Source organism: Nannospalax galili, unplaced genomic scaffold (genome assembly GCF_000622305.1).
Source record: "Nannospalax galili isolate Female #2095 unplaced genomic scaffold, S.galili_v1.0 scaffold664, whole genome shotgun sequence".
NCBI lineage: Eukaryota > Metazoa > Chordata > Mammalia > Rodentia > Spalacidae > Nannospalax > Nannospalax galili.
Window position 1 is genome coordinate 2,472,637 of NW_008354274.1, and position 18,350 is coordinate 2,490,986.

General features: G+C 43.5%; 1 protein-coding gene across 1 annotated transcript in view; it reads right to left on the reverse strand.

Annotated features, from left to right (window-relative positions):
* Positions 1-18,344, reverse strand: part of Sdk1 (sidekick cell adhesion molecule 1) — a 1,173,668-nt gene extending 1,155,324 nt beyond the window's left edge. Inside the window, exon 1 of the mRNA XM_029555167.1 lies at positions 18,211-18,344. The gene's annotated coding sequence lies outside the window, so the exon portion shown is untranslated. The remainder of the gene's footprint in view (positions 1-18,210) is intronic.
* Between the last annotated feature and the right edge of the window lie 6 nt (positions 18,345-18,350).

The following is an 18,350-nucleotide window of genomic DNA, read 5'->3' on the forward strand; positions in this document are numbered from 1 at the left end:
CCCAATTGCCTGCCCTGCATCCCTGTTCAGCATGGAAGAAGCCAGGGTAGTCTGCGCCCTGATTCCCTATCCCCAAGCTGGGTAACCTCTTCAGAGGATGGAGTGATAAGAACAGGAGGTAGAAATTGGCTAGGCAGTTAGTGTAAAAAGACCCCAAAGAAAAGTAGCCAGTTTCTTGGCTAAAAGTTAAAATGTCCTTGGGCCTTTTAGCATCATACTCTATTCCAAAGGCCAAAAATGTGAAACGTATTAGGGAGCTCTTATCTAATCCTTAAAAGATTTTAGGGTTACCTCTTCAGAGGGGGGAATGTTAGCCCCCATTTAAAAAAAAAAAAAAGAGTACATGAAGTTATCAGAAAAAAGTGATAGGGAGATATGGGAGAAGTTGGAGGGGAGGGAGTGGGCATGGATTTCATCAAAACATCTTATATGGTTATATGCCTGTATGAAATTCTAAATAATCTTTTTAAAAAAAGAGAGAGATTGGCAACAATCTGAAAAAAACTTGCAAACTAAATCACCCTGAAACACTAAAAAAAGAAAAGAAGGAAGAAAACACATTTACATCATAAATGCATATAAAAGACAGAGAGACATACACAGAAACAGAGAGACAGACAAGAGACAGACACATACAGAAAGAGAGAAATAGACAGAGACACATAGAGACACACAGAGACAGAGACACAGAGACACAGAGACAGACAGAGACAGAGATCTATTTATTATTACCATTATGTACATACAAACACACTGTACAAATTCATTATAAAATTCAAAATGTATCAAAATTTATGCACAAAAATACATAGGACATGAAACCACTCATGGCCAAATGTAAACAAATGTAAAAATGCAATATTAAATCATACCATGCAGAACAGACTTGGGTGGTAGAGTTTGTGTTTAGCATGTATGAGGGAGGCCCTGGGGTACCAGGAAAAAAAATCCTAACTGCATAAAATGACTGCCGAACATCAGTAGCCACCTCCATGTTCTATGCCAGTGAGTTCAGGGGCTGGGCACATGTGCTCAAACACTGTTTAAAGATCAACTGCATTATATACTGTGTACAATGTGTTTTGAAAGGATGACAGTGTAGAATGAGCAAAATTGAGTGAATTACCATATGTATTATGTCACACAGCATTTTCTGGTGAGAACACTTAAAATCTGCTCAGCAATCTTAAAGAAAGAATAGTACACATTGTTGCTAGCTATAGTCACCACTGTTGCAAAATAAGTCTGTTGAACACATTGCTCCTTTTCCCTAAAATTACTATCCTTTGGCTAACATCTCCCTGCTCCACCTGCCTCTCCAGCTCCCCACCCCTTACATTCCTTGGGTACTCTTACACACTCAGTTTTAGTACCGGAAATGCTAATACCGTCATCCCTCAGCATCCATGGGGGATCAATTGGAGGATTTCCCTACTCACCACTGGATGCCAAAATCTACTGATAGTCCAGTCCCTTCAAGAAAATGGTGGACCTGCATGTAGCCTGTTGTTCATAACCTCCAACAGACTTGAAATCATTACTACATTACTCGTAACACCCAACACAATGTAAATGTTGTGGAACAAGCTCTTAACACTATACTGTTTAGGAAATAAAGTGTTTATATGCTTTGGTAAAGATGTAATTTTCCAGCTGTGGATGTGGTTAGTTGAAACCAGGGACATGGAGTCCACCAGTATCAATGGGTAGCTAAATGCACTCACTTTTCTCAAACCACAAGACAAATGGGCAAAGTGAAGGCTGCCGAGGGTATGCTGTTTCCTTATGCTCATCTGTTCACATTTCACTCTCCTGGCACATCTCTTAGCAGCTCCTCTGGCAAAGGTCTACAAACGATCAACCTAGTCTTTATGTACAAAGTCTTTACTTCATGCTTACCCTTGAATGTTACTGATATGGACAGAGATTTCTAGATTGGTGGTTCCCCTCCTCAACACTGTGAAGACATTGGATTATCTTCTCTGCCAACTGTCTGTCTAAACATCTGCTAACCTCAGGTTGCTTCTGTCTCCTTTTCTAGTGTTTCAGTCACAGTGAAATTATTTTATCTTTCTTGGTGTCCACTACGCCTCTGGAACCTAAGAATTCATTATGAAAAATTCCCAGGGGCCTGGTGAGATGGCACAGCCCCTAAAGGTGCTTGCCACACAAGCCTAACAACCTGGGTTTGATTCCCAGGAACCCACATAACAGTGGGAGGAGAGAACTCACTCCACAAAATTGTCCTTTGACTCCTATACATATGCCATGGCACATACACACCCACAGGCATGCATCATCCACACCAATAATAATGATTATTAACCCTCATCCATTATACCTTCTAATCATGTCTCTTCTCTATTTCCTCTCGAGAAGCTCATGAGAGGTAATATTGGACTTTCTCATTCTAAAGTTCATGAATCTTTACCACTCATTTTCTGTCTCTCTATCCCTCAGTGCTGTATTCCAAGCAATTTCCTCAAATCTTCTTAAAAATCAATAGCTTTCTCTTCAATTATATATACTTGGCTGTATAACCTGTCCATTCAGGTTACTTTTTAAAATTTAATGACCATCATTTTCATTTATAGAAGTCCTACTTGGTTCCATCCCAAATGTGTGTGTTCATTTTCTAATCTGTTCTTTCATCATTGTCTGCTTATACCTCTAACAGATTCAAATCAAGCCATCTCTTTCATGGGTCCTACCATCTCTACTTCCTGGAGTACTGACTCTGCTATTTTAATACCTGCTGGCTTTCCTTCATAGTGACTCCTTTCCTATGTGGCTGGGTGCATCCATATGGCAAGAATCATATTTCATTTGCTCTACAAGATGGTTCCTCATTTACTTCTGAGGACTCCACTAGTTTCCATAGTTCTGAACCAGATTTTGTGCAAATTTATTGGTGTAAGGGTTAATTGCACTGGAAGAAATACTAAATTTGAAGTCAATGGGTTATTTTAAAAAAAAAAAAATGACTCAAAATTGGAGGGGGAGGTAGGGACATGAGGATGGATCTGGGAGGTGTTAGGGGAGGAGCTGAGGGTAAAATACGACCAAAAAGTACATGGCAGGAAATTCAATAAAAATATTTTTTAAAAGAAAAACAAAAGCTAAATTTGAACTCACTCACCCCCAATTATAAGTTGTAGTCTTGTGTTTAAGATATTTCTTTTTTCCTAATTAGCACAACCCCAGGAAGACAGCAAGTGTTCTAGTCTCTTCACAGACGATACCCTTCATGGTTTAATGCCAAGAGTCTCAATTTCACCTTCCAATTTTATATGAATCCAAGGCCAAGTCTCTCGCTCCTTCAGGAAACATCTCACCACTCCCACCACACCAAGCCTTGGGGCCTGTTACCAGGTCTAAGCCCAAGGTGGTGACTACTGCCCTGCTCTGAAGTTTTCTTCTTATTTCTGGCATCTGGGAATTTCCTGCTCTTTCAAGAGAAGAATGATTTTGTTTGTTCTTGTTATATTTTGTCCACAACATTTCTGTATTGATAGCTGGGTAGAGATTTGAGTTCTCTACATCCACTCTGGTGGCACTGTTTCTACAAGCTTCCAGTAGTCACAAAATATAAAACTGAAATAACATAACAGAATTGCGATAATACTTCTCATTTTCTGGGATGACAATAACCCCTATTTTCTTCCCATCCTCAAGAACAGATTTTCAAACTTAGAAAAAAAAAAAGTACTCCCAAGGTGTTTTAGGACCATCTTGTTACTATGCATTCCAACCCCCACTGCAGTTATTTTCTCAAGAATTTCCACCATAAAAGAGCACACTCAGGGGCTGGAGAGATGGCTCAGCAGTTAAGAACGCTGGTTGTTCTTGCAGAAGACCAGGGTTCAGATCCCAGCACCCACATGGCAGCTAACAACTGTCCATAACTCCAGTCCCAGGGAATCCGACAGCCTCTTCTGACCTCCACAGGCACTGCACGACACAGGTGCACTTACCTACATGCAGGCAATTCACACATACACATAAAATTAAAAAATAATAAATATTTTTTTTAAAAAGAGCATACTCCAACCCCACTTTGTCCCTGCACATTCACTCTATGATCTTTCTACTCTTAGAACCCAGTGAAACTATCTTCTAAAAGATCACCGTTTCCCACCTAATCAGCAAATCCAATAGCCATTTCTCAGTCTCTACTGCTCACCTCTCTGCAGTAATACTGAATATTACAGATGTTCTAGCTCAGTATTATCCCATGGGTTATTTACTATTCCCATATTATCCCAGACATTCCCATCGCCACACTCTCCCCGCCCCACTTGGTTAGTTAGTATAGCCCTTCTCTAGTCATTTCAGGTGCTCTGGCAGCACTCTGGACTGCTGTGGCTCATAATCCCCAGCACTACAGGGGAGTAGATACAGCAAGTTCCTGTCTACTGAAGTGGAAATAGCAATAACACCTAACACTTACTGGTTGCATACCATGTCCTAGGTAAGGTATTAACACTTACCTATGATCATATCAATTGATCCTCACCACTGCTATATGAAATAGAATTATTATATAATTCTTCAGGTACAAGAAAAACAAGGTGGTAAAGAAAACTAAGGGGCTGGGAAGATAGCTCAGTTGGTAAAGTGGGAACACAAGCATAAAGACCTGGGTTCATAGTCCCAGAACCCACATAAAAAGGCAGGCATAGCGGCATATACCTGCAATCCCAGCTAGGGAAGTAGATCCCTGGTGCTCCCTGGCCAGCCAACCTACCTACATTGGTGAGCTCCAGATTCTGAGAGAGACCGTTTCAAAAAAATTAAGGTAGGGGCTGGAGAGATGGCTCAGTGGTTAAGAGCACTGGCTGCTCTTGCAGAAGATCCAGGTTCGGTTCCCATCACCCACATGGTGGCTAACAACTGACCTTATCTCCAGTTCTAGGGGATCCAACACTCTCTTCTGGCCTCTGCAGGCACTGCATGCATAGATGCACTTACATACATGCAGGAAAAACACTTGTACTCATAAAATAAATAAATTTTTTAAAAAATGAGCTGGAGAGGGATTGAAGTAGACACCCAGCACTGATCTCTGGCCTCCACATGTATGCACACACATGTTGCATGCACACACCTGTGCACACACATGAACATGCACATAGACATACACATACAGCCAACCCAAGAAAGCACAGCTGGCAAGTGGCTGAGTCAGTGTTAGTTGAAGTCAAGCCCGCCCCCCACATTCCTCTTATCATAGAACTCATCTTCTTAACAGTTCTCTGGATGCTTCAGCGTACCCCACACTATTATGTTCAAAACAAGTATCATGACCACACTGCCCAAAGAATGGGTCCAAGCTCAGGGATGACTATGTTCACCAGTTACACATGCTAGCCACCCACATGAATGTGGTCTGTGATACTTCCTCACACATATTCCAACCTCCTACCCAATTCTACTTCCTGCCCCTAAATCCTAGACTGCACCCATTCCTGTAACTCCAGCACTGTGGTTCCACTCCATCAGCCACCTCCTCCCACCTCTGCTGTTGCTCTTCCACATTCGCTCCAGCTTCAACCATGCTCACTTTACAACATAAGCAATGCTTTGCCTCCCTTGGGATCATGCTCTTAAAGCACAAATCTGAACCTGGTGCAGCAGTGCATGTGGGTAATCCCAGCCCCCAGGAGGGTGAAACAGAAGGACTGAAAGTTTCAGGCCAACCTTGGCTACAAAGCAAGACCCTGTCATAAAAACAATAAAATAAAGTCTGGTCATTTCATAAATCTCAGACTCAGGACCAAAACTTCAAGTTAGTCCTTATTTGACGGTCTGAAGCTGTAGAAACTCAGAGACTGGAAAGAGCTAGCTTTCAGCTAAGAAGAGGAAACAATTTTCAGTGAGTCAAGAATGACGTGGAGAGCTGGAGAGCTGGCTCAGCAGTTAAGAGTACTGGCTGCTCTTCCAGAGGATCAGGGTTTGGTTCCCAGCACCCTTGTAGTGACTAACAACCATATATAACTCCAGCTCCAGGGGATCCAGTGCCCCCTTCTGGCCTCCGTAAGGTACTGCACACAGGCAAAAACACTCATACACATAAAATAAAAATAAATAAAAATTTTTAGCTGGGCATGGTGGCATATACCTTTAATCCCAGCACTTGGGAGGCAGAGGTTGGCAGATCTCTGTGAGTTCAAGGCCAGCCTGGTCTACATAGTGAGTTCCAGGACAGCTGGGGCTACAGGGAGACCCTGCTTCAAAAAGACAAAAAAATAAATAAATAAATAAATAAATAAATAAATAAATAAATAAATAAAACTTTTTAAAAGAATGGCAGTAGTAAATAAACAGGCAAACACATGATCAGAAAGGACATGTTTGAGGGGGTGGGGGTGTAGTTGTGTGTTGCTGGGAGTCGAACCCAGACTTGCATGCATCCCAGCATTACTCCTGGGCTCCCATTCTTGATGCAAAGGTAAATCTTAAACAGGCCCAAGTGTCAAGGAACCTGCCAGTTACACTGTGACACCTCAAATTCCTCCAATGAAATTCTGACTGAGTTCAGATTGAGTTCCAGTTTGCACACAGGAGACTTAGCTAAGAAACAGGCTCTAGAAGAGCCAAGAAGAGACACTTAAGAGGAAGGTGGGAGGGGGAAGTCTACAAAGCAAAAGCAAATTCTACCTAAAATAAAACTACTTCAGCCAGCAAATATATAAATATGTTCGATGTTTGTTAACTCATGATCTCCTTTCAAAAGTGTTACCTAAAATGCTTTAGAGTAAGAGCCATGCTCTCTTTAATGCTCTATAAATCACGGCAGCTAACTCCTGGAGCTGTATAAAATGCTGAGTGCACAGACGCATGACTACACAGTGGCAGAGACGATCAAGCCTCATCCGTGGAAACTCAGATCCTTTGGGAACAGTTAATATCTGTGCTCATGTAAATACAATCTCTTTTTCTAGTGACACAGCACCACTACTCAATTTCCTGATTGTGATCTTACATCACCAGGTACTGTCAACTCACAGTGTTCTTAGCCAAAAAATTTATATATGTACGCTGAAAAATGTTATGCCACAGAAGAGAAAAAGAGCTGCAGAAACTACAATTACATCTTATATAAACACTTTTTCTGTTGCCATCTGGTGGTTCTTGTATAAAATCTTATGCTGTCATGCATTGTACAGAAAGGGTTGTCCGGAGAGAATCTACGTCTGTTTTGCAGCATACCTAACACCTGGAGAGAGTCCAGCTATGATTGCCTTCACCTTGAAAACAGGCCCCACACTCAGCATTTACAGAGCTTCTGGAGTAAGTCTCGATGATTTTCAGAACATTAAAGAAAACCCCAAATTCACACACGATAACTCTGGAGATAGTCACCTTGACCTAAGGGGGATGTTTACACTCATGTCACACAAAATCTTTCCTCATTCCAAACCTGAAAAATGTTCCTAGCTAGCCAGCTTCAGCAGCTAAAATTACCAGCACTAATTATTACTAGAGGCAGTTAAGTACTGGAGCTCCCCAAGTAGCCATCTTCCTCCCAGAGGACCACTTTGGTTACTTCTACTTGTATTTGTATTTTGCAGACTATTCACCTTTGTAAAATTAAGCTTCCAAATCTCTCATAGTTAAAGAATCGGGTATAGAATACAGTGAAAGTTCTTAAGGAAAGAAAAGGCAACAAAACTTTGTAGCTTCTGTGATACTCCTTCCAGGGTTTGCTCTGGCTCATCACCTAAAGCCCACATCACCCAAAAGTGGCCCTGTCAATTTTAAAATATTTAAGAACACATACAGGCAATGAAATTGGACTGGGGAGATGGCTTGGTGGGTAAAAGTGCGTACCATGCAAACCTGACAACTTGAGTCTGAGACCTGAAACCAACAGTAGAAGGAGAGAACCTCCTGTGAGTTGTCCTCTAACGTCCCCAGGTGTGCTGTGGCATGCACATGCCCCTACGCATTGTACTCAGACAGACACGCATCATACACACAAAATAATAAAAAAGCAAATAAAAACACAGTGAAATCAAAAATATTGCAGAGGGAGCTGAAGCGATAGCTCACTGAAGAGCACTTGCTGCTCTTATAGAAAACCAGAGTTTGGTTCCCAGCACCCATGTCAGGTGGCTCACAACCACCTGTTACTCCAGCTCCAAGGACTCTAATGTCTTCTAGTCTCTGCAGGTACCTGCACACACGGCATACACACAGACACACACACACACACACACACACACACACATTTTTATTGAAACTTTTAAAATTTCATACAATGTATCCTGACATATTCAGAACCCCCTCTCCCTTTTCCACTCCTACCTTATTACCCCCTCAACTTCATATCCTCTATTATTTTTGTTTTTTAAAAGCCTACTGTTCCCCCAAAGGCTCTTGGGGTGGGTCCATCCCCTGGAGCCTGGCCAACGTACCCAACATCATTACCCTTAAAAAAAAAAAAAAATTGACTCTTCCTCTCCCAGCAGCTAGCAATTGCCAGGAGTTCCTCAGCTAGTGCTGGGGCTTCTTGCCCACCTCCCCACTCCATGCTGGGTTTTTGTCTGGCTTGGGTTTGCACAGGTCTCATGCATGCTGTCACAAGCACCACAGGTTCCTATGGGTACTGTTTTGTTGTACAGAATACATGGTTTCATTGTATTTATCCACACCTCTGCCTCTTATCATCTTTCTGTGCCTTCTTCCACCAAGCCCTGGGAAGAGAGGGTGCAATATACGAGTCTCATTTAGGGCTGTGTCTCTTTCTCTGCACATTGACCATTTGTGGGTCTCTGTGTTAATCACCATCTGCTGCAAGAAGAAGCTTCTCTGGTGAGAGCTGAGACATACACTAATCTATGGGTATAACAGTGAGTCATTACCAGTCGGTTTAATAATATGTCCATTGAGCAGAATAATAGTAGTAGATTCTCTGCTACAGTCTGTGACCTGTCTAGCCACAGGTTCCTGGGCCCTTATAACAGCGACAGGTAAATAATTTTTGAAAGTTGCAAAAACCATAGCCTTAACCCATGTTCAACAAACTAATCCCCAAAGATAAGTAAATGAACAGATTTACTTGAATGACATGTCAGTCGTCAAGAAACTGAATTATTTAATTGATAGCTATTAACTTCACTCGACACTGTATATCAACAAAACAGCAACTAATCCTGTTAAAAGTGAAAAACTATTATAGAGATAATTTTAAGTCATTTTTGAATTACTGATGGTCACTGTCCAGTAAATCTAAACATCCTCATAACCATCATTATTTCCTCTCTTTTTTAAATTCTTGCTGCATTCATTGCCACCAGATTCTGATTAGTCATGCCCTTTCTTCTTCTAGCCATTTAGATAAATGTCTCCTGTTTTAAGATTATTTATTTCTCTAAACTTCGGACTTACACTGATAAATTACATCACTAATTTGTCTTACAGAACCTAAAATTTTGAGCATGAGCCATTTTCAAGCTGTAGTAAATCCATCACGTGTTGGATGGCAGCACCTTAGGAGAAATATTATACTGCACCAGTTGGCTACAGCACTGTACAGACAAAAGCAAACCGAAGAGTAGTTCATAAGAACTAAGACATATGGAGACACAGAGCCCCAGACAGGACTCCAAGAACCTGAGTCGGGGAAAAGACAGCACTCAGAAAAGCAGAGAACCCAAGCAGAAGGGTTCTGAACCATCAGCACTGGCTAGTCTAAGCCCCTCCCTCTACAGAAAACAGACTCAAGAGAGGACAACAGACTTGATCACACCCCAAAGGTGGTTTCAGAATGAGATGAAAGCCAGGACTACTCACACTTGGTCAATGCCTTTGCACCGGCCAGAGCCATGTTTCTAGGAAAGCTTTAGAGAAACTGTTCTTATGCCCACATCGCCCACAGAGATGGGGCCAACCTGACGCAACGCCAGAGTCTGGTTTTGCCTGTCAGGAGCCAAAATGTTGCACCTACTAGAATAGCAAAGGCATAAGAACACAGCAATGCTCCCCTAAAACTTTTTATTTTTATATTTAGAATTTTTTTAAAAACAGCATTAATGTAATAAAGCTGTAAAATTAATCTTTGTCCAGAACAGGTCTTGGGTGTGGAAGCGGTAGCTGGCAGGCATGTGTCTATCAAAGTAAGACAGACTTTCCTGTTTCAGAGATCCACTGAAAACATCACTGTGATTACCAAGTGCTACTATGGATGGCAGGAGGTGCCAGACCTACAGCCCTAACAGACAAACTACATTCTCCCTCAGGATTATGGGTACAAATATATACACCCTTTCGTTAAAAGAGATGTCAAACTTAAGGGGAAACTTTAGATGTCATGTAGAAATGTGGAAATCAAATTAATTATAGCAAAGGAACTAAGAATTCAAATGCTCAGTCACATAAAATGGGACTGTACTGCTGCATCCTGGGATTACTTGGCTGACTAATAAGGCTTAGATCAGCACTTTCGTTTTTAATAATCCTTTGACTCTTTGTATGACACCTTCCACCCTATTTTCCCTCCCCATCCTTGGCTCCACTCAGCTGTCCCCATCTCCGGGGGTCCTCTCACTCACTACCACATTCTTAGAAAAACCTAAGCCAAGGTTACACAAACCGCAGCATCCATTTCCCTCCTCACTCTGTGTCCACTCCACACTCTCATGTCAGAGATCTGGTCTGACCTCTGGGAAGTCTAAACAAGTCAGAAAGGTACTGCACCACCTCAAATCCCAATCCCATGTGGCAGCAGAGACACAAGGACTCGGGACCAAAGCTTAAAGGCAGACAATAGAATTACCTACAAAGCTTGCTGTCACTCAGTTGCCAGATTCACTCAGCCCCCACTTTGTCTGAAGCCAGTCCAGGACTCCAGGACAATAATGCAACCTGCCCACCTGGGTAGAGTCCCAGCAGGTAGCTGAATTAGCAGTTGTTAGAAAACACAGGTACTACAGTAAAGCAGTAAAGGAAAGATCTATGCTAACATTCACCACCTCTTTAAGTCTTAGATTCATGTACTTAAGCATAGAAAAAAGGAATTTTCCAAAAGTTCTCAGGTGGTTGGTTTACTCCTAACTGGTCTATTCTCAGACGGCAACCAACTACCTACTCAACTGCCTTCAAGTGTGGTGGTTTGAATGAGAACATAGGCTCCAAGTATTGGGACACTTGTCCCCAGTTCATGATACTGTTTGAGGAGGATCCTGGAATGTTTAGGAGGTATAGCCATACTGAAGGAAGCAAGTCACTGGGGACAGGCTTTGAAAGTTCAAAGCCAGGTTCCATTGCCAGTTTCATGATCTCTACCTCCTGTGCCTGCTTGAAGATCTGAGCACTCACCTTTCTGCTCTGGACACCCACTAGCCACCATGCCTCCCCTGTCATTGTGGACTCTCCCTCTGGAACTGTAAGCCAAATAAACTCTTCCTTCTGTAAGTAGCCTTGGTTATCATGTTTTATCACAGCAACAGAAAAGTAACTAATACATCAAGTTATAGTATTAAGAAGAAAAAGAGGTCGAGTAGGGGTACTACAAAAGTGGTAATAGTCTTTTTTTTAGGGGAAAAAGATAGCTACATACAGAAAGTAGTCTGCACATCTTTCTGTCCTCCGAATTCTTTAGGGTGATTTTTTGCTGGCTCACTATCATGACTATACAATAACCTGGAACTCAAAGTCAGGTCAGTGAGGAGAATATTTAGAGGTTATCACACACCATCTTGGTATGGGTCAGAGTGTCTCCTACTTTCCCCTCTCCTTCCAAAGGCACAGGCTACAAGGGGCAACACCTGGGTCCAGTGGCTGTAAACAGGTGTTATGTTCACAGATACTGACTAGCTCAGGCTTTCCTTTGTGGTTCTGCCAGTACTCATGCTGGGGCCTTGGGCCTCCATTTCCTCACAGATGAAAGAGAACCCTCAAGAGCTGTTGTGAAGTGGGGCAGGGAGATGACTCAGCCCCTAAGAGTGCTTAGCACCAAGCCTGACAACCTGAGTTCCATCCCTGGGTCGTATAGAGTAGAAGGACAGAACCAGCTCTTGCAAGCTGCCCACTATCTCCCACAAGCACACCATGACATGCGTGCGTACACATGTGCACACACACAAAAATAAATACATAAATAAATAAATAAATGAATGAAAAAAGGGGGTACTGTGAAGAATAAACTAGTATTTTGTGCTTGGTTCATAATGGCTCATTAAACAAAAACTAGAGTTGGTAATACACAGGCTGCATAGAAGGTGACAACAGTTTACCATTAAATTTACAAGACAGTTACTGTCCTAGTTAGCTTTAATTGTCTACTTGACATATCCTGTAGTCATCTGAGAAGAAAGCCTCAATTGAGGAATTGCTTGCATCAGAATGGCCTGAGGGGGGCAATCTTAATTATTAATTAATATAGGAAGGAACAGCTCACTGGGGGGTGGTACCATTCCTAGGAAGATGTTCCTGGGCTGTATAAGAAAGCTGCGAGCTGAGCATAAGTCAGTGAGCTAGCTAGGCAGAGAGCCAGCCAGCCTGCCTCATTCCTCCCTGGTTGCTATCTCCAGGTTCCTGCCTTTATTCCTACACCCTGACTTCCCTCAGTGATGGACTGTGACCCAAATTTGTTGTTGGTTTTTTGGGGGTTTATTATTATTTTTTATTTACTATTTTTATTTTTTTATGTGTATGCATGTATTGCCTGTGTGTAGGTAAGTGCACCCGTGTCATGCAATGCCCTCAGAGGTCAGAAGAGGCTGTTGGATCCCCTGGAACTGGAGTTAGGGACAGTTGTCAGCTGCCCTGTGGGGGCTGGGATTCAAACCTGGGTCTTCTGCAAGAACAACCAGTGTTCTTAACTGCTGAGCCATCTCTCCAGCTCCCTGTGACCCAAATTTGTAAGCCAAATAAACCCTTTCCTCCTGAAGCTGATCTTGGTCAGAATGTTTTATCACAGCAACAGAGGTCAAACTACAACAGTTACCAACCAAGTGACCAGCAGCCATCTGTTAAATGTGCAGCTAAGCAGCTTTAATTCAGTATATGTGCACTAAGTACCAATCTCTGATGAAGCAGGGTGGTCTGGAACCCAAGTTCTGGTCCAAATGCAAGCTAAAGAGTTCAGGAACTGGTTCAGCAGGTAAGAGGAAGGAGGGGCACAAAGCACTTTGGGGTTAACAGAAAACAAAAAGGTTTGCAGTGACCTCAATTAACACTGTTTTGTTATTTCTCCATCAAACAAGTGGCAGACAGGACAATTAGCAGACCTAACCCACAGCTGGGAAATGGCCTAAGGAAAGGGGAAAGGGTGCCAGAGAACTGAGTGAGATTATGGGATTGGCCAGCACAAGGATAGAAAATACAAGAAAATACAAGAAGCACCCATGAAGCCTTTTTAAATGCATGCTTCTGAGACCTAGAAGCTTTGAGGTGAGGCCCAGCAACTGTATTCTTTAATTTCACCTGGGTGTGGTGGCACACACGATACAGAATCCCAGCACTCAGGAGGTGGAGGCCAAAAAATCAGAAATTCAAGATCATCCTCAGTTATACAGTGCGTTTATGGTGAGCTTGGGCATCACTGGAAACTCTGTCTCAACAAATAAATTTATTTTACTAGTGATTCTAGTGCAATCCCAAGAGTAGAACAAATCAGAAGCTGAACAGTTTCAGTAGCAATGAACACAATATGGGCTTTAAAAGCTGGCTAGAATGTGAGATCAGAAACCTAGATCACATATGAGTGAACACAGGTCACAAGTGCACAAAAGTCCCTGGAATCTGGAGGTTTGGGGAGGAGTCCAGGCAAGATTAAAAGGAAGTCATATGATCTCATTTGAATGGGTTACAACAGTGGCTCTCACATGTGAGTTATCAATTGGGAAGTCTCAATAGTGTACTGCCCAGGTCAAGCCTTGGGTCAGCTACAACAAACTCTGGAAGTGAAATCCTGAGTTGGTATCAAAGCTCTCCTGGCTGATTCTAAGTTTGTGAAACACTGGCTAGGGAGTTTTCAGAAAGTCTGGGATGGGGTGGCTAGAAAACAAAGCAATGTAGCCAGTGCTTGTCAAATGGTAGGGTGCTTGAGATTCACCTGGTAAGCTGGCACGCAAAAAAGGAGGTGGCCCTCTAAACCTGCAATATCCCACCTGACTCTAAGGCATAATAGTGTTTGAGAACAGCTTATCTAAGAGACTGCAAATAACACTGGTTTGTTTTTTGGTTTGGGTTTTTTATTGTTTGGCTGGTTGATTTTTTTGCTGTTTGGGTTTTTTGTTTTTGTTTTGAGACAGGGTCTCCCTATAGCCCCAGTTGGCCTGGAACTCACTATGTAGACCAGGCTAGCCTCTACCTCACAGAGATTCGCCTGTCTCTGCCTCATGAGTGCTGGGATTAAAGGCATGCACAACTGCACCCAGCTACACTGTATTTTTTGAGACGGGGGTTTTTCACTAAACTTGGAGCTTACCACATTCTGCTAGGCTTGGCTGACCAAGGAGCTCCAGAGATCTGCCTGTCTCAGTCCTGCCCCTCCCCAAGCACTAAGACTAAGATTCCTTATCAACTTTTACATGGGTGCTGGGGATCTGAACTCTCGTCCTCATGTTTGCATAAGCAAGCACTCTGTCAACTGAGTCATCTCCCCAACCCAAGAGAAAAAAAGATTCTTAATATCGCAAGACATCCTGTCCCTCTCACCTTACAATTTCAAGCTCAATCTATGAGGTGTATTGGACATGACTAGAATCAAAAGGTCCTATAAAAGGTCCAGCAGTAAAACTAAAGGCGCCAGGACTTCACATCTGTGATACGTATGATACATCCCTTGCCTCAGAAGCCATCTTTCTAAACCTTACTCATACTTGGTTTCCTGGTGCACAGCATAAAGAAAGCACACATTGCCACCTGCCTTCCAGAACTAATGACTTGGCTTTTTAGAAATCCAGACAAGTCATGAACAATTAAACACACACTGATAAGCAGAGTATATAACAGGAATTTTCATTACCACGCACAGAGAAGAAACTGCAGTACAAGCAGAAGTTATATTTGCAAGATTCAAACCTGGTATCTCACATAATGGCCAGCTACGTGCTCCCTGCTTCTGACTTCAGGGATACATATATAACTTTTATTAAACATGTTGTCCTTATTGCCTACTAGAAATCATGACCAGGCTGACCAGTGTGAAGTATCCTAAGAGGGAAAAGCTTAAAGAGAAATTAGGAAAGCTTCACCTAGCTACACAGCATCAAACCAGCATTATGACAGTTTCAGCTTAGTGGTAACTGTTGCATGCAGAATGCTACATTTTATCTGATAAGATTCAAAAGAACCCATTCCTGTGCATATGGCCAACTCATCCTCCCATCAGAAACCTCCACAGCAGCACCAGAATTTTCATTTCCAAGATACATGAGGGTTTGTCAAATGGTGACATCTCCTCTGTAATATGAATTTCCAATATGATATAAAAAATGATGGATATATTACACATTTCACAGAGCACAAAGAACAGAAACCTGTCAATGAATTTAAAATTTGTGACAACCTATTTGAAATTTTACACTAAGAGATCTGCACACTTTCTTGAACCACATGAATGTAAAACAGGTACCAATGTGTTTACCAGCAAGAAGGAATAAAAGATTTCTTCCTAATAAATTATGGCTGTTACTTTAGGACATTTATTTATAAAAATTACTGATTTCCACGAACATTTCAATTGCAAAAGTGCAATAGGTTTTAAGGTCTTCAAAGTGCAACTGAAACACTGTGCAATGGACTTCAAAACAATGGCTCTGGCAGGTTTTTTTGCCCCTGCATTCAAACTGGTGCACAAATCTTCAAATGTAAAAGTTACTGCAAAGTCAAAGTCACTTTTATTTTTGAGAAGAGAAGAGAAGCTCCATTTCTAAAGGTCATCCTAAGTGGTCTTGACTTCTCTTGAATTTGGCTTCTCTGACAATCTACAGATTCCATTTTACACAATGACTTAATAAATGCATTTCTTCCAGACTAAATCTTTAAGCAAAAAGCAGCACAAAAAAAGTGAAATGAAAATATGACTAGTGGAGGAGTTAAATTAATCATAAACACTGAGATTTGTTTCAAATAGTAAAACATGGGGGGGGGGCTGTTATGGTAGGAGGGCCAGAATTCAGAAAACATTCGATAAGCATTCGTTTAAAAGCTGTTAGTAAGTTAAGGCTCTGACCATAATTTTGAATTCAGACCTTTAAGTGTGATTACATTTAATTCATTATTTGTTACCACACTTAATTCATCTTCATATACAGCACAGCTATTAATGATTTAAGTATATAATATTCCCATTTCCTGAAGTCTGGGAATACCCAATTCCTTGCTATGGCAAGAGCAACTCCAAAGTTAATTTTTCTAAGCCATCAAGAGCAAAACAGGTTCATTAGTCTATTAAAGACCTCATCAAAAGGCATAGTAACATGATTATTTCTGCCTTTTTTTTTAACCAGCAACCATAGTGGAAGAGGACACTAAAGGTATGCTTCCAGTTAAGAAAGGGAAATCCTTTCATTTTTCAAAATGGAATCATCAGCAGATCATCTGTCCTTATTTTAGAGAACACTGTATTCTAAACAGAGTCCAACAGAGGGAAGAAATTAATACCCAGAGGCAAAGCTCTGGGCTCTCAAAAGTTTTGCTCCACCGACTACAGAGCACCCACTTGGGGTGAGGCCTCTGGACTTGGGAGGAGGGGGGACAGACCCTGGGGAGAGGGAGGGAAAGGGCAGCTGGTGTGACTGGCATTTGATATTTGAAGTCCACCGCGGATGTCACTCATGGTTAACAAGACTCTCTCGTGGTGCAGACTCAGATACAAATCAGCTCGTGTTTAATCAGCGCACAGGACACGGCTGGGCGTTCTTTGAAGCAGCAGCGGATAGGTCTCAACTTTAAAGGTTTTTCCACGGCTTCACTTTAAAAGAAAAAAATTCAACACACAAGGCACAGGGCTCATTCTCCAGCTACTCAGTTTTCCCTCTCCAGTTAACGCTGGGATTACAGGGCACACAGCATTAACCCCTTAGCTGCCTCGGACCCGGTGATTCAGAAGGTGGGAGGCCCTGAATGCTCTCAAAGTTCCCAGCACTGCGCCCTTCAGTCGCCTCCCACAACCCCGAAGTCAGTCCAAGCACCGGAAAAGTCTAAACTAGGGGTGTCCACAACAGGGTGCGCACACCCCGAATCTACCCCAGGGGTGTCCATTCCCTTAGTACACCCAAAGGGTGTCCATGCTAAGCAGAGCTCATCCCTAGAGTCCACCCTGAGTGATGTGCACATCCAAGGCCAACCCCAGGTCATCTACCCCAGGAGTGTTCATCCCCAAAGTACACCCCAAGAATGTCTACCCATAGCCTACTCCAGGTTGCCTGCACCCCAAGCACCCTAGGGATGTCAGCCCGCCCCCCTTGTTCAACCCAGTGAAGCCCACTTCAGGGGTCCATCCCTGGAGTGTGCATTTATATACTCCCACCCAAGTGGAGAGCACTCCCAAGTAGTCCACTCAGGAGTGTGCACCCCAGAATTGTGGACCCCCCGCAGCTCACCCTGGGCCTCACCCACAACCCAAGCTTATCTCAGCTGGCGCCCACAATGTCCACCTCAAGGGTGTCACCCCAGGACTGTCCAACCCAGAGGCATCCACCTGCAAAGTCACCCCAGGATGTCCACTCATATACAGCCCATCCCAGATGGCACCCACAAAATGCACCTCAGGGGTGTCACCCCAAGACCGTGCAACCCCAAAGACCAACTCGGAAGCATTCACCTGCAAAGTCACCCCGGGGATGTCCACTCAGACGCAGCCCACCCAGGTGCCGCCCACAAAGTGCACCTCAGGACTGTGCACCCCTAAACCAGCCCAGGGCATCCACCTGCCTGATGTCCACTCAGATGCAGCCCACTCCAGGTGCCACCCACAAAGTGCACCTCAGGGGTGTCACCCCAGTACCGTGCACCCGCAAACCAGCTCAGATCATACCCCTGCCTGATGTCCACTCAGATGCAGCCCACTCCAGGCGCCACCCGCAAAGTGCACCTCGGGATTGTGCACTCCAAAAGCGCAGCCCTGGAGTATGCAGCCCTAGCCCACCCGGAACGGCGCCCGTAAGTCCGAGTGCATCCCAGGCGTCGCCCACAAGTGCCCCTCGGGGCTGTCCGGGCCAGGCCCGCGCCATCGGCGGCCGCGCACCCACCTACCTTGTGCCAGCGCCGGGAGCAAGTGCAACAGTAGCGCCAGCAGCGCCCACCGCCCGCGGCCCGGGCTCAACTTTGCCGGCCGCCCGCCCGCGCCCAGGCCGGGGATCCCGGGAGCCGCGCGCAGCCGGGGGCGCTCGGGG